At 37.3% G+C, this 27,217-nt stretch overlaps 1 long non-coding RNA gene across 2 annotated transcripts in view; it reads left to right on the top strand.

Moving 5' to 3' along the window:
• LOC110358110 (uncharacterized) overlaps positions 1–26,857 on the top strand; it is a 31,095-nt gene extending 4,238 nt beyond the window's left edge. The window contains exons 2-3 of one of the 2 annotated variants that reach the window (XR_010469517.1): positions 18,754–18,816; positions 26,720–26,857. This is a non-coding gene — a long non-coding RNA (uncharacterized LOC110358110). Of the gene's footprint in view, positions 1–18,753; positions 18,817–21,745; positions 22,293–26,719 lie in introns of those variants that run through there. The other variant, XR_010469510.1, reaches the window with a different exon arrangement.
• Positions 26,858–27,217: the final 360 nt, after the last annotated feature.

Below are 27,217 nucleotides of genomic sequence, written 5' to 3'. Positions count from 1 at the left end.
GAATCCTGCTACAGAAGATACATGAATATGATGGTTTTGCCCTCTGACAAGGACTGCAAACCTTTGGCTATTTTCTTGATCAGATAGTCTCGTGATTGAACTAAATACATTTATGAAAAGACCCTGCTGGAACAGGAAGAATATGGGAAGATCTGTGCTAGAGAAGAAATGAAGGCTGTATGTTAGCCAGGAGTAATAAAACTGAAGAGAAGAATCCAGAAGCATTCACCTTATGGGAATCCCAGAGAAAAAGCAGTATATGAGAAGATAGACACACTTTGCAGAATAGGCAGACTTTGTGATGCATATGTACTGATAAACACCCACATGCTGAAGTAGCAACTTTGATTCATGTTTATATGTTCTTGCATCCCAAATGCAAATCTCAGCTACACAATCTATGAAAAAGATGTGTCATTACATGTCTGGAGACATCTGACTTTGTAAGGGAGAAGAGAGCTTGGCTGAGAAAGGGGAAAAGTAAAGCTACACTCATTATCAAGGATAAGCTGAGACAGTTAGGAGTACAGAGAGAAGGAAAAGAGAAGGGTGATTCACTAGTGAGACACAGAAATAAAGATCCACCACCACCCCTCACCACCATGTTCCAGGTGTGCCAAAGTAGTGACAGCATGGGAGCAGACAATACCCTGACCCTGGCCCGTGTGCCAGTACTGCTAAATGAGCTCCTTCAGACCAAGGCTTTCCATGACACAACCATCTGGGCACAGACTTCCATCCCAAAACTATATTCAGTCATTTAGGTTAGTCTTGCTTCAAATGCAGTTCTCATTGCAGCTTTCACTGTGTGGTCACTGGAAATGCTTCAGCAAGAATGAATGGTGGAGAAAACAATTGGCTCAACATGCTGGCCTTTCTTAATCCTTTCTTGCCATATAAAATGTTGCTCACATATCTGTCAAATAGGTCCATTAGACTGTAAACTCTGGGACAAACTTTTGTGAAGTGCTTAGCATTTCTGAGCAATGAAAAGTTAATAAAATACAAATCATCTATGCAGAATGTTTTACACTCTACTCTTTGGCATGGTCTCACACCACCTTTTGAAAGGCTACCAGCAGTACTGAAGTAGTGTACACTACCAGCAGTAGTGTAGTACCAGAACTAGACGCAGATTCCTTGTGATAGCAGAACTCGTTTTCAGGAAATTGTTTTACATGTTTTCTCACATTTTTGTTCCCATTGGCTTACTCTTCATCCGTCTAAATTCTAGGGTAGACTGAATAGGTAATTATTTTTAATAATGTTTCTCATTAAGAGTGTTATGTTGATACTGATACATGTGTAGCACAATGCATTTGGCTTTAAATAAGTTCATCCACTGGTCTCACTCCTTTCTACCACACTGTATGCTTATATCAATCTTCACAAATTTATCAGCCTTCAGAAATTAAAGTGATATGGTAAGAGACCTTGACTATGAAAGGAAAGGTCATTGTGGTCATCTCCAGAAAATGAAAAATCCTGATGAAACCACACTCATATCAGTCAGGATCATTTCAGTTTGAGAAAAATGTGGTAACACTGATACAATTAAGAACTGCCGTATTAAGTTAGGCTTAACGTCCATTTAGAACAGCATCCTATGTTTAGCATTAACTGATGATGGTTTATTAGGAAGAGTATGAGAAGCTTAGGAGTCCTTCATTTAAACTTGACTTTGGAGATGCTCTTCTTCGCTGAGTGCTCTCACCTCCTGACAGACAGGGCTTTAAGGGTTCTAAACTGAAGATTTCATAGAGATCCTTGTGTTGAAGAGTTGCCTACATTTTTTATTTCCATGTATTTACTTCCAGTGTTTACAGCATCCTATGCAAATGAGCTCTATAATCCCATTCTAAGAAAGTAGTATATTTAGTTTGTTTAAAACTTTATAGTATATTGACCATTCTCTGGCACTTCTCTAAGAAAAAAAGAGGTAAAAATAATTTACCGTGCCATATCACCCACAGTTTTTTATACCTTTGTAGTATCACCCTTCAGTCACCTATTCAGATGTGAAGAATCCTACTCCATCTATTCTGTCCTCCTATATCCTGTAGTCTATATCAGTCCCCTTTGCCACTGTTCTCTCTGCTTCTTACGGCTTTCTGAAAAACTGGACAACAGAGTAGGACACTTTTTTTTTATTTCTTTTTTTTTGAGGTATAAAGCTGGTTTCTGCTTGAACTCATTTGCTTTCCTAATCACTCCTAAAATGTCATTTCCTTCTTAGCATCCAGATGATGTTTTCAGAAAACTATCCACAAAGACTTCAAGCTCTCTTTCCTGAGTGATAATAGCTAATTTAGATCCTATCATTGTGTATGTATAGTTAAGGTTATTTCCCCCATGTGCACTACTTTGCATTTTTTATACGAAATTTCATCTGTCATTTTATTGCTCAATCAATTAGTATTGTGAGATTCTTCTGCACTACTTCCCAGACAGCTTAAGTCCCTGAGAATTTGATAGAAGAGCAAAACTGGAATCTATGGCCTTTAAATTTGATCTCATCTTTGATAGATTTTTAATGGTGTAATAGGTTTCCTCTGGCCCAGATGTATAACCTGGGCTGCATCATGGGATATACCTGAGAAAGTATGAAAGTTTGAAGCAATGTTTCTTTCCTAAGTACAGCTTATTGCAGTAGTAAATGCCAGGAAGTTCTGAAGGATGGGACAATTTCCTCATCAATTAGAGGTGTTCGTGTGGGGAAAATACACCAACTTAAATGCATTTCACCTGAGCCCATCTGGCCTTGTTTATACAGTTAAAAAAGATCAAATTTGCTAATGCTGGTTTCTGCCCATCACTTATAATTCCTGAATTCGAAATGAGTTATTGATAGTCTTCTAGGCACTGTACGAGTAAGACCAACTGTCAGTAAGTTTACATGAAATAGCATTTAAAATACGTGTATTTAATTCCCATTTTTATACTTACTCATTTGAGTACTTTTCTAAAGCAGCAAAGAAAGGGTTCCTCTGAGTGTATTTGAGGTGTCTGGCTGGTAATCACCTGCACTTCAAAGTCTGACCAACCTGTCCATCCCCTAAAAGGGAAGGTGCTGGTTAAGAAAGGCTGTTCTCCTTCTACTATGGACTGGAGGCATGCATATGGCCCTCCTGAATCATACAGCACTTAAAAATTGCCTTCTTTAACTAGAAGTAGGACATTGATTCTACAACTTCTATGCAAACAACAGCCGCAGTAACAGGGAACCCCTCCACACAGTTGGAAACTTTGCAGTGAAACTGCATTCGTTGTGGAATAAAATGGGAAAAAACAAGAAGAACATAATCAGGAGACAAGAACTTGCATAAGATAATTATAGATATTTGGAATGTGAATTATTATGAATAAAAAGTGTTTCTCCCTAAATGAAAAAAAAAGAAAAAGTTCCTTTACATTCTATTGAGGGGAGAAAAAATATCAAAACATGACAGTATTTCCATGAAAAAAGTAAGGTTTTCACTGAAACCTTTTTTTTTTTTTTTTCCTTTTTTCTTGCCAACAGTTCATGGAAAATATTTTTCTTTTTCTTACCAGCTCTCATTAAAATGTTTTGCCATAACCCCTGTGACAGAATCTAAGCAGCAGAGTGAGGAAGATGTCAGAATAGTATAAAGAATGGCATCTGTTCACTACACAAAGTATCTTGCTGTGTTGGCCTAATTGTCATTTCCTGTAAAAAGAAAAAAAAGTTCCACTTTGTTTGACAGTGGTAGTTTTTTAGCTCATTTCTCTTGTTCACCTCCCTAGTGCTGCCACCCGCATAGAAGGGCGAGCTGGTTTCTCTTTGTCTTGCCTGCACCACTCTCGCAGAGTTACCACATCAGCTTCAGCTGCAGAAGCGTCAGTATCAGTGATACTGGATGAGCAAAAAGGATAAATATGAATTCCAGATCCAGGGGGAGAAAGGCGATGGTGAAATTGTTGAGAATAGCTTCTTTTTAACTCATGAAGTGAAGCAAACTTGATAAAAAATCTTCCAAGCATAATAACCAGGAAACCACCTATGCTGTTTCTACAAAATCATATTTATAGAATATAAGTACAGTTTGATACACTAAATTGCTTGTAAAAATTAGTTTTAGTGAGGTGTATTGCCAATAACAATGATAGTTTCACCTATGTCCTGTGATGTAGTCTTACCTTTCCTGGTTCCTAACAGACCCATACCTGCATGTTTGAGAAATGAATATGCTGCCTTCATACGATCTATACTTTTATATCAGTTACATGAAACTATTCCTCAGCTCCAGGAACAAAAAAAATCTAATGCTTATTTTTCAGTTTAATTAGGGGTCGTACAACATTGCATGTATTAGAAGATGCATTTTCAGACCAGAGTTTTGGCCTTTCTGTATTCAAACTTGTATTATTCTCTCTACGGTGGGGTTAAAGTTTATCTCAAATAAATCTGTCTGTTTGCCTCAGCTCTAGCCGGCTTCCAGCACTCGCCCCCCACACTGCAAAAGCCGCAGATTGGGTAATTGCTGCCACTCAGCTATAACCATGTGCTGTGTGTTTGTAGAACTAGAATCTGTTTTGTTAGAAAAAAAGTCAGAACAGTCTTTGATGCCTTAAGTGCTGCAAGCATACCTGGCATTTATTGAAAAGTGTATGTTCCTACAAGTATTCTGGTAGACAAGACAAGTCTGGTTTTATCCAGTTATTTCTTCTTTAAATAATGTATAATGAAGAGGAGTTATCCTAGCCAAATGAAGGTGGTTATGTCTGTTACATTACTAGGTGAAGTTATATGAAGCAAACCGGTGCTGTAATGATCTCATCTAGCACTGAAATCCCTTAAAAGCAATTAATTTTAAAGCTGTTGATTTATTTGATATTTGATACATAGCGATACATACTCTGTGAAGCTAGGGATTATTCATAAAAAGTTTATCCGCGGAGCATCTTTTAAAACAGGTCAGATTTTGTCCTAATCATTCATGCAGACACACTTATAAAAATTATCCAAAATACATTTTATGGCAACTTCCTCTGCCTTTGGCTGTGCCGAATAGCACTGTGATCTGTAAGTAAGCACAAGGGAAGCAGGGGTGCCTTTTTGGGAAGAAAATGCTACTCTGCAAAAGGGTGAAATTATCTAACCTTATGTCACTGAGAGCACTCTCTTAAAAAATCCATAAATGGTCCTTGCTAAAGCACATCATGTGGTCATCAAATTAGAAATGCAGGGATGGAATAGATTTCCAAAGGTTACATAGTCCAGTCCCCTGGCACTGGGGAAGGATCAAATACACTAGAGCTTCCCACAGAGGTTTTTGTCTGGTACTTTTTTTTAGAATTTCTACTAAATAGACTTTCTGAGGGTGTCCTGTTCAGGCTTTCTTTCCTCTCTTTTTTTTTTTTTTTTTCTTAATATATGACCTATATAGTCTTTACTGCAAGTTAAACTGGGTTCTTTTTGTCTTTCTTTCTCATGAACAATTGGTAACAATCGATCATTGTCTTTCCTTTTAACAATCTTCCATATCCTGGAAGATTTACCAAGTCTTTACCTGCCTAGACTATTAGAAACCCTTTTTCTGCAGTCTTCCCTCATAGATAATGTGTTCTGAGCCCTCTTCTCTTTTGTACTGTTTTCTGTCATATTCTTTTCAGTGACTACATGGGGTTTGGAGGATGGAATCGAAGACTGCTCGCACTGCCTCAGCTGCATTCTACCTGAAAACAAGTAGAATAAAATGATCCTCACCCATATCTTACCTGCAAAATTCTTGACAACACGAGATATTCCCTTTCCTCCCTTTGCAGTAATACTACACTGTTGATGCACAGGTCATTTTTCATACATTTAAACTTGCAGATCCTTTTTATCATTTTAGGTGTTCATTTTGCCTTACTAGTTATTGTGCCCTGAATGCCCTGAACTTTTTTTTTTTTTTTTTTTAAATCCTGGATTATGTCTTTATTTTGACAGCGTTGAATTCTGAAGTTGTTCTCCAGACATCCTGGTTTCATCTTCAAATTTTATCCATTTACTTTGTAATGCATATTTTAAATGAGAACAGAGTTGAACAGAGTTGGGCCTGGAATCTCTGAGGGAACCAGCTTGAAAGAAAATCCCCATTTGGTGCTGATAACGGTTCTTTGGGAAGAGCTTTTCAAGCAGTCACACACTGTCCTTTTTTTTTTTTCTAGATGACATTTCCCTCATTTTTCCTGTGAGAATTCATTATAGAAAAATATTAAAAGTCTTACTGTACTCAAGATACAGCATATTTATTTTCCTTTTTAACCAGTATTCCAGTTATCCTGTCCAAGAAGGAGATTAGTTTGGCTTGACATAGTTTGTTCTTGAAAAATCCATATTGGTTTTTAAATTATTCGTCAGGTGCTTGTCACCATTTACACATTATTCAATTTTTCTGTAGTTTATAGTAATGCAAAGTGGTCTGTTTTCTTTGTATTCTCCATTATCTGCTTTTAAAAGTTACATAGTTACTTGTTCTCTGAGACTATCCTCATCTAATACGACTCCTTACATGTAGTCACTAATGCTTCAAATACAGTGTTATTTATTTCTTTATGCATTTGGAGGTAAATTAAATCAATTCATGGACACTTCAATAAATAAAACTCATTTAGAAATATTAGATACTGTGTCTTAACTACTAAAATTCAGATGTCTTTCAAATAATTTAGAAGGTTTAAAAGCAGCTTGAAGGAATCATCATTATAAAACTATGCTTCAAACTATGCTAGTGGTGTTTGAAATAACAAAATCCTGTTTTGCACAGGTAGGTCAGACATTTTTAAAGCTAGTTAATTGCAGTTCTTTGGAAGTATTTAACTTTTTGTTCCTTGAAATGTTTTCTTGTTGCATTATCTTGTAAGCTAAGGAGCTAAAGCAATAGTTCAATAATGCAGTGTTTCAGAAAGAATCTGAGTGGTGAGAAGAAGACAGTGTAATGCCCCAGGTGAACAGATTATTTCTTTAAACATGTTTCAAACATATTCATGTTGTACATGCACCTGATGCACCCAGCATGTGTAAACTTTGCTGAGAGTTTTTACATTCAGATCAGGTAAACCTCCAGCCAAATACACTCATGAATACAAAAGTAATTACTGAGCTCTAAGGACACATTGCAATGACATTATCATTTGTCAGCAGGATACCAGTGACTGCTGTCATGGAAAATTTACATTAGCATCATTGTTAAATAGTCTGTTTACTAGTTTCTTAATGACCTGCAGCAAACAATGATTTGAATTACTTTATGAAGTTCAGCGTGCCAGGCTGCGTTTATGTTGAATGTATTTTCATAGGTTAATAATATTAAGATAGAATCAACAGCAGCTGTCAAGTCGTATGCAACCAAATTGTCCATGAGTAGGTCTGGGTGGCAGTTATTTTTGTGACACTGGTGTTCATTAAAGATACCTAGTTAGTTTTAAAATACAATGCAAGTAGCCTGATAGCTGTGCCAGCATGAAGCACAGGGAGAGTTCTGAAAATCCATCTCACGGGTTATGAAAAGCAGGACTTACTAAGTCAGAGCTGCCAAGAGATGTTCACTGCAGCATCCAGCCCAGATCAGAAGTTTCTGGGGTAGCAGTGTAGACAAATCGAGACATATGTGGTTTTCTTTGTAATTATGTCTTAAGAGAGACTCAAGAAACACTGAGAAATGCCAAGAAATTATTTCCTTAGATTTCACTGGCAGATTTCATCTGCTACTTGACAGTTGAGAATTTGGAACTTTCATTTTAACTTTCACAAATTATGATCTGATCTGTAATCAGATGTTTCTGTAGATTAATTAAAACTTATCAACTGAAAAAAATATACATGCCTTCTGATAATGCATTACAAATATTACATGTATTAAATATTTGGGAGAATTCTTTATCTGAGATTTCTAACAAGTTTTGTAGAGGAAAAAAGATTTGAGACTGTAATTGGGTACATGTGATAAAAAGGAAATATTCTTGGAGACATCAGTGTGAAGTATCTTAATGTATTTTTCTTTATCAAAGATAGTAAAAAATATTGGTCTAGCTAACTTGAGAGTAACCAAAATTTATAAAGAGATACTTCTTAAAATGTTACTTTTGTAGAATGATGGGAGTTGTGGTCAGTTCGTAACACCTCCTCCCTGCTGCAGCATGGGCCTCCATGGCAGCAGGTTTCTTCAGAAGATGTCCACCTCCTGTGGCCTGAGGTCCTCCATGGCTGTGGTGTGGTTGTCTTCTCCACCACGGTCTCTTCCACAGGCTGAAGTGGAATCTGCTCTGGCACCTGGAGCACCTGCTTCCCTCCTTCCTCACCAACCTTGGTATCTACAGGGCTGTTTCTCCCACTTCTTTTGTTCACCCCTCACACCACCATGAGGCATTTTGCTCATTCTTAAAACTGCTTTCCCAGAAGCACCATCTTGGCTGCTGGTCTCAGCTGTGCTCTGTGGTGGGGCCACTGAAGGCGCCTGGAACCATCTGGAACCATCTGGAACCATCCTCTCCTCCCAGCTGGTCAGTGACAGCCGCCGCAGTGCCTGCTGTCACCTCGGAAATGGGCATCAGTAGTTTCTGCCTCCATGCACCTGTGTGTGCTGGTGTGTTTTCTGACAGCTCACTAGTTTTCAGCTAATCACTTAATGATATGCAGAGAGTATTGAAGAGGAAACCCGTCAGAAAACTTGTGAAGCGACGTGTGCTTTTGCACCAGTCTGAATATTAACAGGAACACATTTAATAGCTTTATGAAACAATATAGGCATCATATTAATGTAAGAATCTCTTGGTTTATGTTACTTACTAGAAAGGAGTTTGGGGGAATTTTGCTAACCATGCTTCACTCTCTTCATTTTTAAGTTAAGGGCTTGTGTGTGTACGTAGATTGTACTAACTCTCCTACCAGTAAAATGTCTGAATTTCTTTTCATATCTTCATCATTACATTCAGTAAGCTTTCTAGCTTTTTTAAATTCTTTTGTAGATTTTATTAGATTTTACAGAACAAATTGTTTTTGAAGGAAACTGATCCTAAAGGAAAATGCCTTTACATTTATTATGAACAATTACCACTATTCCGTGTACACAAGATGAAATGTCTCCTCCATTTCCATCCATTACAGACTGCCCTGCAGCACTGAGGGCTTCCATGGGCACTGGGTGTTGTGGGTGTCCATCTTCAACAGTTTTTGACATTTTTTGAATTTAGGCTACAGTATAGTCCCAGAAGGAGAAACAGCAGCCTTAGAGAAAGGATGCTTGATTGATCATATAACTACATAGAAATATATATTCAAGGGCATTTCACGTGGAAGAATATTTAAAATTCAATGTTTCAAAATGTTATTTGTCAGTGCATCACTGTAGTATATTCCTCAGATTTCTCAACTTCCAGAGAGGTTCTTGTAGGAAAAGATGGTTTCAAGTTTGCTACTAAATATTTACTCACTTGAGTAATGACTACACTCTGGATCAGAATTACATGGAAAATGTTCAAAATAAGTGTTTAAGAACAGTTTATAGATAAATAATGTATGTCTAAAAAGGAACTAATTTAGAACAACAAATGCAGTTCTGATTCCTTGATTTTCATACTTCTAAGAGCTTGATTTTACTGTTTTAATTGCATATATCTTAGGGCTTTTAATCTCCTGCAGCATTACACTTAGAAGGAAGTAAAAAAGCTGCTCCAACAGGGTAACTACTGACTTTCAAACTGAGAAAAGACTTTTTTCAAGCCTCATTATTTCTTACTTCAAAATTATATTAGAAACTGTACTTGTCTTTTCTTAATTTTTTTCTCATAATAGTCAGAGCCTTTAAACACATTTATATCCACCTATATGAAAGGACCTTTTACTGTTATCCAAAACCAGTAATATGATTGCATCTAGTCCAACCTGCCCTGCTCTTTGAAAACAGTTGGACTAGATGACCTTTAAAGGTCCCTTCCAACCCAAAATATTCTATGATTCTAGGTTCTTACACAAAAAATTTTAGAAGCTTCTCACTGAAGATGAAATTTACTCTGCTAACAGAAACTTATACAAAGGCTCAGAAACCCCATTTTTATAGGACAGGTTGAGTCCTGGCTAAACTAAAGAATGAGATTTTTCTGGATGAAGACTGTATACAGAAACAGTGTCACTTACTGGAAGAAATGAAGGGATTTGCTATAGAGGAGCGAATAATCAGAACACTTGAAAATTTATAATATCTTGTTAGTTTATCCAGATAAAAAAAAATGTATATATATATATTTCAACCAAGTACAGTATATTTTTATAAGGAAAACTTAATTAAGCATAGTTAAGATTTAGGAAATAGTGAAACATTGGGTATATAGACTTTTTCTTTTTTTTTTTTGTAAGATATTTGTTATCTGTAATTCAAGACCGGTCATTGGCACTAGCTGAAGATTTCATTGACATTGGAGTTGAGAGCTTGGGATTTTGACCTAAGGGAACAAATATGTCCTTAGTTTTAAAGAGCTCAAAAGAAGATCAGGTTGAGCACTAGATACTGTATTAAAAGGGACAATTAATTTTAGCAGGCAGACTGATGCATTATTTTAATCATTTCTCTTCCTAATACTTTATTTAATCCGTATTGTCTGTTCTACCATTGTGAGGCAGTAATTCTAATTATGGGATCGTATTTCAAGCTTTGGTTCTTAATATGACTTGTCACCCCATATCTGGATACCTGCATACCTGGCTTGAGTGTCCCGTTTAGAATGTGTGATTTCAAAGTTGAAGAGAATCCAGTTCTTCCAGAAATCAAGCAACTTTCTCCCTAATTATTCCCCCCTAGTGGATGACCAAACTTTGGAAAGTTGACTTGATGACTTAATTGATAAAAGTGTCATTAATTTGGAAAAAAAATATCAAAAGCTTACAAAATAAAAACAACATAGCATATTTTTTCTGCTGAGGTAAACCAACATGGAAATACCTGTGGATTAACTTCTTTCTAATAGTCGTCTGGAAATAGCAGACTGTTGTGATGGTTTACAACATCTGGATGTGCATACCTGCCATTGTTCTGGCTTTGCCAGCTTGCTTCTGCTTGGAAAACAGCAAAACCCAGTGTTAATTAGAAAATCCTAGGTTTGTTGCATCCCAAATGGAGTAAAATAACAGAATGAATGCTGGTTTTGGTGTTTTCTGTGGCCTTGGTATATCTTGCTTTGGAAGAATCACAGAATCACAGAATGTCAGGGATTGGAAGGGACCTCAAAAGATCATCTAGTCCAATCCCCCCACCGGACCAGGAACACCTAGATGAGGTTACGCAGGAAGGCGTCTAGGCAGGTCTTGAATGCCTCCAGAGTAGGAGACTCCACAACCTCCCTGGGCAGCCTGTTCCAGTGCTCTGTCACCCTCACTGAGAAGAAGTAAAATTTAAGTGGAACCTTTTGTTTTCCAGTTTGTACCCATTACCCCTTGTCCTATCATTGGTTGTCACCGAGAAGAGCCTGGCTTCATCCTTGTGACACTCACCCTTTATATATTTGTCAACATTTATAAGGTCACCCCTCAGTCTCCTCTTCTCCAAGCTAAAGAGACCCAGCTCTCTCAGCCTTTGCTCATACGGGAGATGCTCCACTCCCTTAATCATCTTTGTTGCTCTGCGCTGGACTCTCTCCAGCAGTTCCCTGCCCTTGAACTGAGGGGCCCAGAACTGGACACAATATTCCAGATGTGGTCTCACCAGGGCAGAGTAGAGGGGAAGGAGATCAAAGTCATGTCAGGAAAGCTAACCTCACAGTTTCGGTGCACTTGATCCATGCAAGTGAAAATAGTGACATATATTGTGGCTACAATGAGAGAACAAATATATTGACCTAATTCTGAACCTAAAGACACGGTTAAGTTGCAAAATAAAGAGTCTTGCAGTGTGCCCAACTTACCAGAATAAGAGACAGTGGCCTGAAAGGGCATCAATTTCAATATTTAGCTGTTATGTGTGAAACTGAAATTTCTGTATTTCTACATTGCTAGTTCTAGAAATGTACAGTAATGGCAGAAAGGGAGGAAACGTTAACGTATGGCCATCTTTATATATGCAAAATTACTGAAAACTGTAGCAAATTGAAACACAGACTGCTATTTGGATAAAATTTCAAGGAAACTAGTTGTGGCTTTTTCTCTTGAACAGTGTCAGTTTTCATAGTTATTCTTTGTCTTTTACACTTATACAGAGTTGGTTGAACTTTTTAGCAAAAAATGTTTCTCAAGAGTTTAGACCTATTTCCTCAGGCAGAGGAAAGAAAGTAATCTTGTAGAAATTCAGTGGTCTGAATTCCAAGATATTTGAAGTTGTTCTTATTACTAATGTTAAAGAGTTCTGAGATTCCTTCAGGTACTGTACACATGAAAGACACAAAGTTTACTGTTTGGATGGTCCACTGAAAAAGTTTATAATAGGAGAGAAACCCCAGCCAAACAGAGAAGTGGGAACTGGCTGAGAAGGATGACAGGTAATAGTAAAACCAGTGATAGCTGAGATAGATTTAGACATGCTTGAATGCTTTCCAAATGGTCAAGGTTTACTGCAGTTGCTTTAGGATTTCCTTCTTGACACAAGATGATTCCCAAAGTGTCAGCACATCAAAGCAACCTATCAATTAGTGTTAATAGGACTTTAAGAGATGATAGTACATGAATTTGAGAAGTTTGACTATTTGTGCATTATGTTCTAAATGTAGGACAAAGTTCCCCAATATAATTTAAATATACCTTACAGAGTGCATGTCCCAAATACTTACACATTAAGGTCTTGACCCTGTAAAATTATTCACATATACAACTTCACATACAAATATTTCTACTGTCTCCAAATAACCACTCAAAGTTAATATAATGAAGAATGGTTTATCATATTTCAAGAATGAGATACTAAAATGACATATGACATACAAAGCTGAAGTATGGGGAAGAATTATTGTGATGGTCCATAACTTAAAGCAGCAAACAGTTTAAATCCTACATCTGCGCATCCAAAGAACAACCTGTGAAAATCAATGGAAACAGTTGCTTGACTGATTGACTGGTTGGTATTATATACTTTGACCTTTACTCTAAGTCTCAGTGAACATTTACACACATTCATCATGTGGTTAATGCTTTTTGAACACAGCTGTGGAACTAGACTTTAAAAGAGGACTACATTTGTATTTATTGTGTATTATCTAAAGGCCTCTATTCATGGAGATCAGCAACGTCTCGTATCTCTAACCTCTGCCTTGTGGACTGGGCTCTCATCTTGGTTTAGGATTGTAACTTACAGTTATAGCAATGGAATATCAGCTACCTCCTCAAAAGCTGTTGTTTTCAGGAAGTATATGAATTTGAAATGGAAATAAATTCTCTACTGAACGTTTGCTGTCATGTCATCAGTTTTTCAGAAGCTTCAGTATTCAGACTCTTCGACAGTAGGAAGGATCCTCAAAAAGTGAATAGACTTTTTAAGAAAGACACACATTTACAAAATCACTGTGTTTTTTCTTCTTGTACTGCTATGTAAAATATCCAAGAAGAATCTGAGGTGTTTCAAATGTTTTACTTATAAAAGTCTTGTTAAAATTACTATTAAGTGTATCAGATGTATAGACAAAAGGTATGATACAGAGGAGATATAGATACAAAATGTAACATTCAGGTTTATGATTTACATGCAGATATTCCCAGGAGACTATGGATATGTTACAATAATTTGTAAACGTAGGCTTGTCACATGTGGTAGATTTAGTGTTGATGGTATAGTTCTTCTGAAATGGTGTTACGCTTGATGTCACAACCAAATTGAAAATGGAGCAGAAGCAGACTAATATTTGAGTCTTCAACAGAACCTAAAGTGTCATGTGATCTGGCATGTCCTTTTCATTACTCTTTTATTTTTTTGTCCTGTGTTACTGATCTTTTCTTCTAGTTGAAGACCAAACTAATCTACTCATATAAAAAGGATTTTAGACAGCAACCATGATACTTAGTAGAGTTACTAACATTTCAGAAAGGTTGTCAGTTAGGGATTTTTTTTTTTAATTATTAACACCTATTTTGTAGTTGGGTCAGAAGAAGACTGTGAGGCACACAGCTATTGTTATTTGGAAAATCTCTAAGGAAATGAAGTGTGTGAAATTAAATAATGACAAGTCACGTTTACCATGAGACAAAAAGATAAGCTGTTTTCTAGAGTAGTACTGGAAAATGACTGCTGAATGGTACTTCTTAAAAAGTTAATTGTTGCCCATATATGAGTAACATGGTTTAACCCAAGCTAGCAACACAACCAAGATAGCCACTCACTCCCTCTCCCCCTTCCCTGCCCACCCAAATACGGGAGAGAATCAAAAGAGAAGGGAGAAACTTGGATTGAGACAAACACAGTTTAATAAAATACCAAAATACTAATACACTACAAGTAAATATATATATAAAATAGAAATAAAAGATACTCAAGGCAATTCCAAATGAACTCCGTCCACAACTGAGCAGCCAGTCCCAGGAAGACATACCTGGTCCTAAAGCCGATCCCAGAGAGAGAAAAAAAAAAAAAAGGTGGAAAGGCTCAGAGGCCTTTGCAAAATGGCAAAGGGCCAAACTGAACATCCCGATTAAAACTCCCCTGGTTACAACAAAAAGAGCAGAAAAAAAACCAACACTCATGTGCAAGAGAAAACATCTGAGACCCAGAGCAAGGGCAAGAATACCAGAGAGAGAGAGAGAGAGAGAGCATGACTCTAATGGGATGGAATACTCTTATGAATCAGTCTGGATGTGAGTGAAGCTCTGCCCCATCCATGCCCCCCATCCTTGCTGCCTCACACCTGTGGGCAGAGCACTCAGAATGTCCTTGGCTCTCAAACCAGAACAATTAAAAACATGAGCTCTGTGCTGGGGTGTTATTTCTTGTTCTCAAACTAAGTCCAAATAATGACAGTGCTAGCTATAAAAAAGAAAGTTTTCTAACTGCATGAAGAAAATGAACCTATTTTCAGTCAAACCAGCACAGTGAGTCTGAAAATAATGCCATCTGATTGTTTAACTGTGATAAGACTTAGAGATGTCATTGATTCAACAACATAGTGAATACAAGCCATAATTCTAGGTAGAAGTTTAGGTTTGTAGATTTTTTTTAAACAACACATATCTATTATAGAAGTTTTTCTGTATACTTCCTGTTGCCCTGACACCGTAGAAGCTTTTTTTTCCTCTCTTGTGAACACTGCCCAGGAATGATAAAGCAACTATGTGAAATTAATGTCAAATGCTGCTATAAATTTGCTGCTAGGATACCAAGTTAGGGTATTGATTTTTTCAATCTACTACATATTCTTTTTATAAACAAACTTGATCATGTGCCTATTGATATATTGCAGATGTAAATTTTATTAGAAAATATAGGAAGAAAGTAATAAAAGCAATGAACAGCAATGACTATCAGCAAATTCCATTAGTAAAGAGAGAAAATTTCAAGCAAGATTATTGTTTTTTAAAGAGGTTTTGATTATTCCAGGAGGCCAGAATTGACTGATATAAGATGGTTCCAAATAATTTGAAAAAATAAATACCTTTTCACCAGCTGGAAAAGAACGGGAAGTTTTCCATACATTTTCATTTTATATGTATCCTGATTCACAAGTAAAACAACTAGCACAAGAAATGATACACTGAAAGTAACCCAGACAGATGTTGGTGGCAAGTGTCAGTCTTCTCCTGGACCTGGATCATGCATTCACCCTCAACAACACTTTTAAAATGTCACATGGTGATAATGCCTTCAAATGCTCCTAGAATGCCATGACTTCTCAGTCTTTTTTAGGAAAATGAGTTTATTGAGTAGTATGTAGGAAAATGAGATAACTGGGTCATGAAAGCAGACAAAACCAGTGAGACAAGCGGGAAAGGAGGTGAATCCTGATGCAAGTTCCCAGTGCAGGCTGGGTGGGTGAGAATTATAAATCAGAGACAGTGTCACTGTCTCACCTGTCCTACCACTGCAGCTAGTGGTAGTTAATGAGCTCATTTCATGTATTCTGGAAATGCTAAACAGGATAAAAGCATTATTGTTGAATTTTCCTTAAGGCTCAGACACCTGCTCCTGCTCTATGTTTCCTGCACAATGCTACCAACAGTTCACATTATAGAAGCACCATTGTTTTGATGAATCGCTTATTGTCCTAATAAGGGTGCATACAACCTCCGTTTTGTGAGAGTACTAAAAAATGAGCAGTTTTTTAAATCCAACACATTTCTATTTAAAAGCTTTTGTAAATCAATTTAGCTATGTCACGGAGTTTCATTGGGAAATGTGAAAACAACTCTTTTACAGCGAGCTAAGCTTGCAAAGGGCAACACGCTATTATTTTACAGCTCAGTACTTTCAATTTTTCATTTCTGAGATTTGCACTTTGGTTTGAATGACAAATATTTTTGCATATGATGGTTAGGTGCAGAAGAGTTCACTTTACATACAGATGTAGGGGCCCTGAGGGCACAGATAATCCTTGATATCCCTGAGCAGCCTCACCCGGGACCTGCCTACACCTCCTGACTGAGGGCGCCATTTAAGCCCAGTCCTGGGCTACCAGTCCCTGTCTGAGTCTTGTTGTAGGGGTATATGTCTCTTGTTCCTGGATTATTGCTTGAATTTCCTGGCTGGACCTTGCTGCATTGACATTGCCAGATGGTCACTGGGCTGTTGAGAGGACCCTATGCTGTCCTTGCCCTGCTTTCCAGCAGGGACTGTAGCCCTTGGCTCATCTCCCCCAGGGCATACTCCTGCTCCTGCTGCACCCTCACAACAAGCTGTCTTCACACCATCCCGTTAAATAAATGTATGGGGTTGCCAGAGCACCACTGAATCATAGCTTTTGGAGCAGCTCTGTTTCTGTACTAAAAGGCTATGCAGACATTTCTGCTGACTGGATGTAGCTCCAGTTTGCTTGCTTCAAATAGACATTGCTACTGCTCAACCACTTTCCTCTAGGCATCAGCAGAGTGTGGCTTATGACAAGCAGCCCAGAAGTTCTCACTCTGTGCAATATTTTGAAAACCTGTCTGAGGGAACTTCTTCTATAAGATTCTGTGCAAGCACATGGATTTTGCATGTTTTCAAATCCTACTGCTTCCAGTAGCACAGAAAATGCATTGCTAGCTAGGCATTTATTGTTATCCTAGCCTGCCTTTAATGGACACCTGGTAATCTGCAGTAAACATGTTGCTAAATCACAGAGAGATTATGGGGCAGAGGAAAGGACCTGAGGCCTCAGAGGCGTTATTGAACTCACTAAATAGAGAGAAAAAAGATCAGACTACCTGAGATGCTAAAGACTTGTTGATGATTACAAAATCCTGCCCCTTCCTGCACAGTGTGGGCAATGGACAGGGCTCCCTTCTGCAAGCTGATGGGCTTTGCTTCTGTATTTGTCACAACATAGAATGCCCTAATACATGCTGCATATTTTGGTGGGGGAGACTCTGCTGTCTCCTGATGGCAGTCGTCCATTGTATAAATAATTGATTACTTAGCATCTCAAAGACAGAAATCCAGTTGAGTTATTTCCTAGTATGACAATTCAAAAAAATAATCCAGAAGAGGGAATAATGCTAATCAAGAGCTGTTTGGGGCCTGTTAGCAAAAAAAAAAAACAAACAACCCAGAAGTAACTACACAAGAACACTGTCCTTTGTGTTCCACTCTTCCATTCTGTTCTCCATTCACTTTATGTTTATCTGTAAAAGAGAGGACCTAAGGGAGAAGGGGAACTTGCTAGGTAATTTTCATTTTCATGTGGTGAAGAATTATCCTTTGTTACTTTCTGTAGTTCCCATGGAAGGCCAGCTACACTCCAGCATATTCCCTATCCAATGGATGTTTTATTACTTAGAGTGGTGGTATCAAGCAGACTGTTAGTTTATATTTGTACTGCAGAGTGTTCTCCCATTTCAGAGCAGCCTGGGATTGCACTGTGGATTTTGCCTGTTTTTATTCTATTTTGAGTTCTAAATCTCGTTTCTTGTTCTCTAAACTCAGCAATATTTTCCTTCTTTCTATGTCAACCAATGACAATTCATGTTATGGCTTTCCTGATGTCTTAACTAACATTTTCACCAATTTTATTCTCATTTTGTTTTCCTTCCATGCTTCTGCTTATGTTTGTGTTAGTGTTTAGGAGCTTGCAGGTGTTGTCAGAATTATCGCATCACTGAGCGGCCAAGGTTGGAAGGAACCTCTGGAGTTCATCTTGTCTAACCACCTTGCCCAGGACAGGACTATGTCTAGATGGCTTCTGAATATGTCCAAGGATGGTGAATCCACAAACTATCTGATCAGCCTGTTCCAGTTTGATGTTCTTGCCCAGTTTTGAGACAAATTAAAACTGCACAAACATCCATGTTTCTTCCTGTACAACAATAGTGAAAATAAGACATGGTCAGGTACCAGTTCTCTACATGGCTCAGATTTGCCTTGTTGTTCCTTTTGAGATAACCTTCCAGTCCGTTTTCAGGCTCTGTCAGGCTGCTCTGACCTCAGCACATGTACATTAAACTATCATTGCAGGTACTCTAAGATGAAGAATTGTATTTGTTACTGGTGCCCAAATATATTTCATATTCAGGCAGTGCTGCATGAATGGACAGATTACTGCTACATTTGTTTTTATACTTTCTCTTTACTACGTATACACTTCTAACAAATATATTTTTGTTGGGTTCTTTTTACATATTATACCTAAACAAATTCATTTTTCTTCTAGATTGGACAAGTTGCTGGAGCAGCACCCTGAGGAATGGTAAACATGCATTTTTCTTTCAAGCAGGTACTGTTACAAACACTTTCTTTTAAAAACTTTTGCCTTTGTGAACTAGCAAGTCTTATTGTTACATCTGCAATAGATAAGGTTACTGCTGATTGTACGATATTTCCTAATTTCCAAGCTATTTAAAGAGGACTGGGTTGTTGCTGCTTTGATATATGTATCTGTCAAAATTTCTTTAACATCCTTCTCATTTCTCTTTGCATAATTAATCAAATACCCAGAAAAGTTCTAATATCTCTGGAATTCTTAAGTTGAAATGCAGGATACTCACATTTCTGAGGTAAAAAAACAGTTGAAATCATTAAGAAAATCCTGTTTTGGAAGTACAATAGTGGCCCACATTTTTTGTGTGTGTGTTTTGTTTGTTTGTTTGTGTTTTTGTTTTTTGTTGTTTTTTTTTTTTAATTATTTGTTTGTTTTTGTTTAACTTCCTGTTGTGTTAGAAGCTACTGTGGAATTCTTAGTTATTTGACAGAGTTTTTTGAAGTCTGAAGTTACTACTGGCCTCAGGATTAAATTCTATTCTTAGGAATGTTATTGACTTTTCTGTTTCCTGGGTAGGCTGTAAGAGCAGGAGAATTCCCTTCATCTGGGGACAAGCAACTAATCAATCTGATGACCTAGAATAGCTGTGCCACAATTTATACTATAAAGTTTAGCTGAAGACATGCACTAAAAATTGTCTTGCAAAATACCCATTCAAGAGAAAACCAAAACATATAACAGTATTGTTTCTCACGGTAGTGGGCATAAGATTACATCATGAAGATAATAACATTTAAAACAACCCATTCTGCTGACTCCCTTTCAGCCTCAGCCATTTTGTGATTCTGTGAATAAATACTTTCTAATTTTAAGATATCAGTCTTATTTTTTTAAAGAAAATAGCATATTTGAAAAAGTCTTTTTCTCTCCCACAGCTATGTATCCTCCAGCAGAAGCAAAAGACTGACATATTTGTGTCAAGTTATGTTTATATAGTTACAGAGATGCATATGTTTTGGTCAGTGTACCATAATGGCTCAAATTACATTCTATGGGTATATCCTATGTATATATTTCCGATATGTTAGAAGGCACACAGGGAGTATCACTGTGGTGAAACACTCAAAATGTCTCACAAAGCAGTATCAAGAAGATGGAGAAATTCTGCTGGGAGAAGGGAAGAGTCAGCCAACCCAGTGACAGACTTCCTGTTGGTGTGACGAATATAATCACATCTGAATGTGTTTTCTGTATGTTCAGGGCATTACAGTTAGAACTGTGCATTTGAAATTAACCTCCCTTTTGGCCTTTTTTGCCACAAGGGTGCATTGTTGGCTCATGGTCAACTTGGTGCCCACCAGGAACCCCAGGTCCTTTTCTGTAAAGCTACTTTCCAGGCAGTTGGCTTTCAGCATGTCCTGGTGGCTGGGGTTATTCCTTCCCAGGTGCAGGACTTTGTACTTCTCCTTGTTGAACTTCATGAGGTTCCTGTCAGCCCATTTCTCCAGCCTGTTGTATCAGCCACTTCTGGTTGGATGTCATCAGCAAACCTGCTGAGGGTACACTCTGAAGATGTTAAGCAGGATCAGGCCCAGTATTGACTCCTGGGGTACATTGCTAATTACTGGCCTCCAACTAGACTTTGTACCACTGATCAGCATACCCTGGGCCTTCACATTCAGTCAGTATCTGCTCATCCAGCCCATGCCTCTCCTTTGGGGTTCTTTTGTGGTTTTGGTTGTTTTTGGTTGTTTGCTTTGGGTTTTTGGTTGGTTGGTTGGGGGGTTGTTTGTTTATTTGTTTGTTTTCGTGAGGAACTTATGGAAGACAGTGTCAAAAGCCCTACTGAAGTCAAGGTAGACAACATCCACAGCTCTCTCCTCACTTAACAAGTTTAAATCAATCCTATAAGGCTACTCTTATCAACTAGAGGCTAGCCATTACTCTTACAGTTCACTGCGTTGGGGTAAAAGATTAAGACTGCAAGACCACGTGGTTTATGCTGATGAAATGCATGTCTGTCTGCTGGAATGACCGCTGAAAAAGTTTTGTACTGCATAAGGTCTCTGACTTACTCTGATAACCAGCCATATGTAGTACCTAGCAACAGAAATACATGCCGTGAGTAGGTCTAACCTATCTGGAGACCTCTCTGTATTTTAAGCTTTCATGGCATCCTGCAGTCATGAATTACACAGTCGCATTTAATTTTATTTCATTTCAGTTTTATCTCGTGTTTGATCTATACTTACTGCTTGACCATTTCCTAGTATGTTCTCTAGTTATCTTATTATGGCATATAAAGATAATCTTTCTCTTTCTTTCTTATGTCAATAGTGATTTTACAGACCTTTTCATGTAAAAAAATTCTATTCATTTTTCCTGCTGAAGACTATGTAGTTTCCTGTTATTTAAAATATTCTATAGTTCTGTTCATCTTTATAAAATATTTCAATATGGAAACTGTGAGGGTTCAAAAGGAGACATAATGGTATCTTGTAGGTTGTTCTCAGTTCTTTCTGTAATGATCCCAAACATCCAGTTGCTACCTGAAAGGCTGTTTGAGTATTTTCTTGAAATTTTCAGACCACTATCCACAATAGTTCTTACAGTTTTTTCTTAGTGATAATGACTGACTTAGAGTACTCAGCATCCATCAATATTTTTTTTTTCCTGCTTATGTTACTTCTCACTTTGCTATTGAATTTCAACTGCTATTTTATCACTTGGTCACTGGGTTCTGCTAAACAGAAGATAGCAACAACAACAAAAATATTCATTGTAGCTGGGAAAAAATAGCTGACAAATGATGACTTTTCAAACGATTCCTACCTTGCTGTGACACTTTTGTGCTTAAGCCATTGTCAGTACCTGTCACTAGGTCAGTAGCTGTCACAGGACAGAGGAAGTTTGGAAAATAAGTGTTTTGTGGTGTCTTTTTCAGGAATAATTGCAATGGCACAAAAATATCCACAGACCTCCACAAGATCCCTGACTCGGAAAAGAAGAGAGTAAGAGTTTTTCACAGCAGTTTTCACAGGCAGATGCTTAAATTCCCATGTAATTTTGTCTCTTCGTGCAAATCTATGGGCCCTGACTTATCAGTGCTGTAAGGGGCCATTACAAAACCTGATTGTTTGCTTTAAATAGCAAGAAAATGGGGCTTGTATCTGAACCTGACCGCTGCATTTGTCTACAGACAGATTAACTAACTGAAACAATGGGGAAGGAATAAAACAAACCACAACCTGTAAAAATGTTTTCACAAATAAATAACCTTGATAGAATTAAATTCTGTACTGAAAGCTGTTTCTGTTTAAATATTTTGGGCCATTTTAAGCATTCAGGATGAGGTGCAATTGAATGAGCCTCCCAGTTTTAAAAAGTAGGTCTGTAGCAAGAGGTCACAAATAGTTGACATCTTCAGAATTTCTAGTGAGATAGTAAAATATATAAATTACTTGTTTAAAACACAAAAAAAAAAAAAAAAAGTAGACACATTTTTTGGATAATAGCTACATTAGGCAGGACAAGAACGTATTTTCTGTTTTGCCCAATGACTTAATGGCTAGAAGATACTCCTAAGAAGCCTAGAAAAGTGGACTTTGGGGATAGAAAATAGTATTGAATAAAATAATTGGTGCTTTTCCTGGAGATCTCTCTGGCTCTGTGTATTGGTTTTGGCTGGGACACAGTTAGTTTTCTCCACAGTATCTTGTATGAGGCTATGTTTTGGATTTGTGATGAAAAGAGTGTTGATAACAGAGGGATGTTTTGGTTACTGCTGAGCAGTTCTTGCACAACATCAAGAACTTTTCTGCTTTTCACATCACCCTGCCAGTGAGTGAGCTGGGGGTGCACAAGGAGTTGGGAGGGGACACAGCTGGAACAGCTGACCCCAGCTTTTGCTTTACCTATTAAACAACCTTTTCTCGACCCACAAGTTTTCTCACTTTTACTCTTCTCAGTATCTCCCCCTTCCCTGTGTCGGTGAATGAGTGAGTGGCAGTGTGGGGCTTAGCTGCCTACCAGGGTTAAACCATGACAGACCCTTTCTCTAGGTGAGTCAGAAACCAAGGATATTTGTTTTATCTTATCAGGGTGTACCTCCAGTTGTTTTAAAGACAATTTATCCTATTTGCCCAGTACTCTGTCTGTTCTGTGAATGCAAATAGTTGAATTTGAAGCTTTTCTGTTCCTCAAGGGAAAATACAAGGTTAATTTTACTGACATTACTGACATTAATTTTCTGGCGTATCTGTAAGCATCCCACTACACTAATTCCTTTTCTCTAAACACGTTGATTATGTGTAACAGTGAAGTGCTGAAGCAAAATTTTTCAAAAGATTTTTTTTATTCTTACTGCAAAGATTTTTTTTCATTTTCAATTTGTAAATTTTCTTTTGTAATCATTTTATTATTTTAAAATTTGTATAACTTTTTGTCAGCCATCAGTGCAGCAGTCACTTCCCAATGTTTTTTATAATATCCAGAACTCCCTAACTTCTGTAATCTTAGGTTGCTGTTACTTCAGGAGTGGAAGAGGGAAACTTGGTGCATGAGTAGAACAGGTAATAGTTAACAATTTTTCCAGTTTTAGCAAGCACATTGGGCCAGATTTTGCAACTCCTATGCAAACCATACAGTAGTCTCTGGATTACACTATACAAGAAATAAGTACGTCTTGGAGACAAAACTCAGTTTGCCTTCACAAAAAATATGAACGGAATTCAGCCATAGTCTATGTGTGGAATAAAGTACCACTGTGCTGGATCAAGAATGGAAGAAAGTGATCTAAGAATGTGGCTTACACTTTTGTAGAAGCATAATTTTGTGTGAAATTGAGGATTTTATAATACTTCTGTAGTTGACCTTTCAATAAAGTACTTGTTGGTTTAGACCAGACATTTACCGATACAAAGACTTGCATGAATAGCTCTGTTTGCAGCAGAGATGCTAATTAATTCCTTTCCTTGGGAAATGTGTAAAAAATAATTAAGAGACTGTCAGGTTTTTATTCTGATTTTTTTTTTTTTTTACTCTGACCTAAACTTATGGAGATTTCTTAGAAACTTCCAGGAAATTACCACTTGGCCTATGTCTTGTAAAGAAATTTTGTCTTACCTTGGAAAGTCTATATGTATGAGTAATATGATATCACCTTTTGAGGGGTCATGGTATAGATTTCAGATTATTTCTGCCTATTCCTCACTGTCTGCAAAACCTTGGCATCATCAAGACCTCCCAGGGAAGGAAATAAATCATTTCACAAGATCACCAGTTTTCTCTTAGCACGGCAGGCAGTGCCTGCGCAGGTGATTGCTGGTGTCTGGTCTCACCTCCAGTCACATCGCTCCTGTGTTGCTTGATGTCTGCTCATGTCTGCAGTGACATTAGATGTTGTAGCACTCAAGGAGAGGTTGCACCATGCGTATTGCTGTTGTGCAATGCAAGTCTCTCCCTATGAGTAGATCTATACAAATAGCTCTGATATCTACTATACGTGCTGCTTTATCTTTTCCCCAGTTTATTCTGAGTCATCCTACAGCTGTTAACAGACCAAAATTGAGATTATGACCTTTTCTTAAAGATTAAGGAGCACAACTAACATGTTTAGCATAGCCAATGAGATTATTTTCTTCAGTTCAGATTTATCTTCTACAGTTTTTGCTTTATATCAGTAACAGTTCTTGACCTTAGACTTCTTTTCATTCAGGCATAAGGAGAATTAAAAAGCAAGTGGAAGTTGCTGACTGTATTTTCTTCTGAGCTTGTATTTAACATTTTGGTAAATGGGAATATACAGTTGAGGGTCTTGTTTGGCTCAATTCTTTTAATTTCAGCAACAGAGAGAGTGTGGAAGTTATGTGTCAATTAAATGTTACCAACTATAGTATTGCAATATCATTTTTTTTCTAGCTGAGAATTTGTGTAACCACTTTTACACAGGAAAAATCAGCATTAAAATATTGACACTTTTCTGGATATCCATAATAAGAGTGTTGAAGTGTCCCAATACAGGAAGTGTTGGGATATCATGATAATTGTCTCTATAAAAACCTGTACCCTGTCAAATTTCAGAGATTAGGAGCAAGAACACTCTCCAATATATTTTATGAAAATCAATTAGTAGAAAAGAAAGTCTACAGCCCATGAATACTGTGATTTTCTTCATGTGTCTGAACTCACTCTGCCATGTCAGCAGTTTTGAACGTCACTGGAATTTGAATGTAGAGATGAAGAGCTGCACAGAAACTCCAACAAGCCTATACTAATTTCTGAAAGATTTATAGTGTAGTGCCTGGGATTAAGGACAATTTCTTTCCATGCGTCTGATCTGTCCTTTCATCAGGATTCAATGCTGTGAAACTCAATGTTAACTCCTTAAGCCAATATGAAGGGTGACAGCTGCAAGAGAGCCCTGGGCTTTAACTCAGGCTCCCTGCTATTAGGTTGCCATCCTGATTAGGGCCATCTGAAAATTAGATATGGGCTCCTTTGTCTTCAACACGCCAGCAAGACCCTTGTTCCAGAACCTCACTACTCTCATATCAATATCCTTCCTCTCATTTTCAACCTGAATTATTTTCTGTCCAGTTTATACCCTTTTTTTTCTTGTGTTTGTCTGCCTTGCAGTTTATATAGTTCTTCTACCTCCCTGCTGATTCCCTTTTCTTCTGGCACCATCCTACATCATCTTCCTACACCATGCCTTTGTAATGTAAAAAAATCAGTCACAATTTCTCTCCACATCTCAGCCTTCATTTTAGTAAAGTGAACAAGTCATGCTTTTTCAGCACTGTCTATAAAGTCAAGCTTTCTCATTCCCCTATTCATGCTCTGAAATTTTCTCTTCTGCTTTTGCAATTTTAACTCCTCTTTCTTTTGAGTGGGGATAGCTAGGACTGTATGGAGTTTCCAGATGAAATCTCATAGGTACATTATACAATGGCATTAGTATTTCCTGAGCCTCTGCAAATACTTTCTTCTGATACAGTCTACTGCTGTACAGTTTTTAAAAATTTTATGTTATATGTTTATGTTATACATGTTATATGAGAGAGATTGTAACATGTCTTTTACCTCCATTTGTGTTATGTCCAGTTCAGTAGGTGCTAGGAACTTAGGCCCTATTCTAAATTTTAATAATACATTTTATTAGCAGTACTGATGCAATCTCACATTATTTGAGGATGTTTTATTAATCCTTGGCTACCTTATTTCTCCCTGTATTTTCAGTTCATTTGCTTCTCATTCATACTGAGTTTGCATGTGTTTATTTTAGCAGTTATATGCTGCGGCTACCCTTTATGAAATGCAAAATGGTTTACAAATCTTACTGTTGCATGTTCAGATCTTGGTTCAATATAATTGTAAGGTACAGTCTGCACATAATAAAGTGTACAGATTTTTTACTGGAACTAAATAAACAGCAGTCAGCATTACAGTAAATTCTAAATATTAAAAGTAATGTTTATAATGAACTCTAATGAAGCTGCATTTTAGATGACAACATATTTATTAGACCCAATGTAATTTCATTTACTCAGTGACTCAAAATGAAAAATGTGTGTATATTTATGTGGTTACAGACTATATAGACTGCGGCATTATGCAAAGAGGAAAAGAGCAAAAGAGAGGGAGGCAGGTTAAAATCTTACTAGACTTTCTGATACTATGAAATACATTTTTACTGGATATAAAATGTGGTCTTAGTATTCAAGATGTTGTAAGACTGAGACAAATAATTACAGACATTTTATACAGCCATAGCATTATCATTTAATGTTTGTAGGATGCATGCTGTATTTCTTAGTTTATTTGTGTTATGTACAAAAATTACATTTACCTAACTTGAAAATAAATGTCTGAAAATCTAACACGAACTTTAATATTTGAATCACCATTATTTCTACAGCCCTGTACTACTTTAACCCTAGCAGACCAGGGACTTCATTTAAGGGAACTGGGTGTGAGAAAGATCAAGACTGGATGGTCCATCCCATATTAGTGCTGTACTTGTCATGGCAAGGCTGCAGAACTGAGCATAGCAGGCTGCACTCAAAGAAGATCACTGCACCTGCTTTTTTGATGCCTTCTGTTGATGAAGCCCTTATGCAGTAACCCTGAACTCTGGAGGACGTCATTTAAAATTATAAACTTTTTTTAAAAATGGCCAGTGAGTCTTTCAGGTGCTCCAGCACAAATATTGATCAGTTACATTTTCCACGTATAAGTTTCTTCTCAAAAAAATGTGACTCTGTTTATTGTCATTGTTAAAACACATAAGAATGAAAAAAAAGAAATCTTATGACCGCTGATAAATGATTACTGTAGAAGCAATTTTGAATGAAACTGCTGATTCACTTATTATTCCTGTGTTGCTTTTTCATCTTAGAAGCAGAGTAAAAGCAGT

Source organism: Columba livia, chromosome 1, assembly GCF_036013475.1.
Source record: "Columba livia isolate bColLiv1 breed racing homer chromosome 1, bColLiv1.pat.W.v2, whole genome shotgun sequence".
NCBI classification, from domain to species: Eukaryota; Metazoa; Chordata; class Aves; order Columbiformes; family Columbidae; genus Columba; species Columba livia.
The sequence above is the reverse complement of the archived record's forward strand: the minus strand, read 5'-3'. Positions and strand labels throughout refer to the sequence as shown.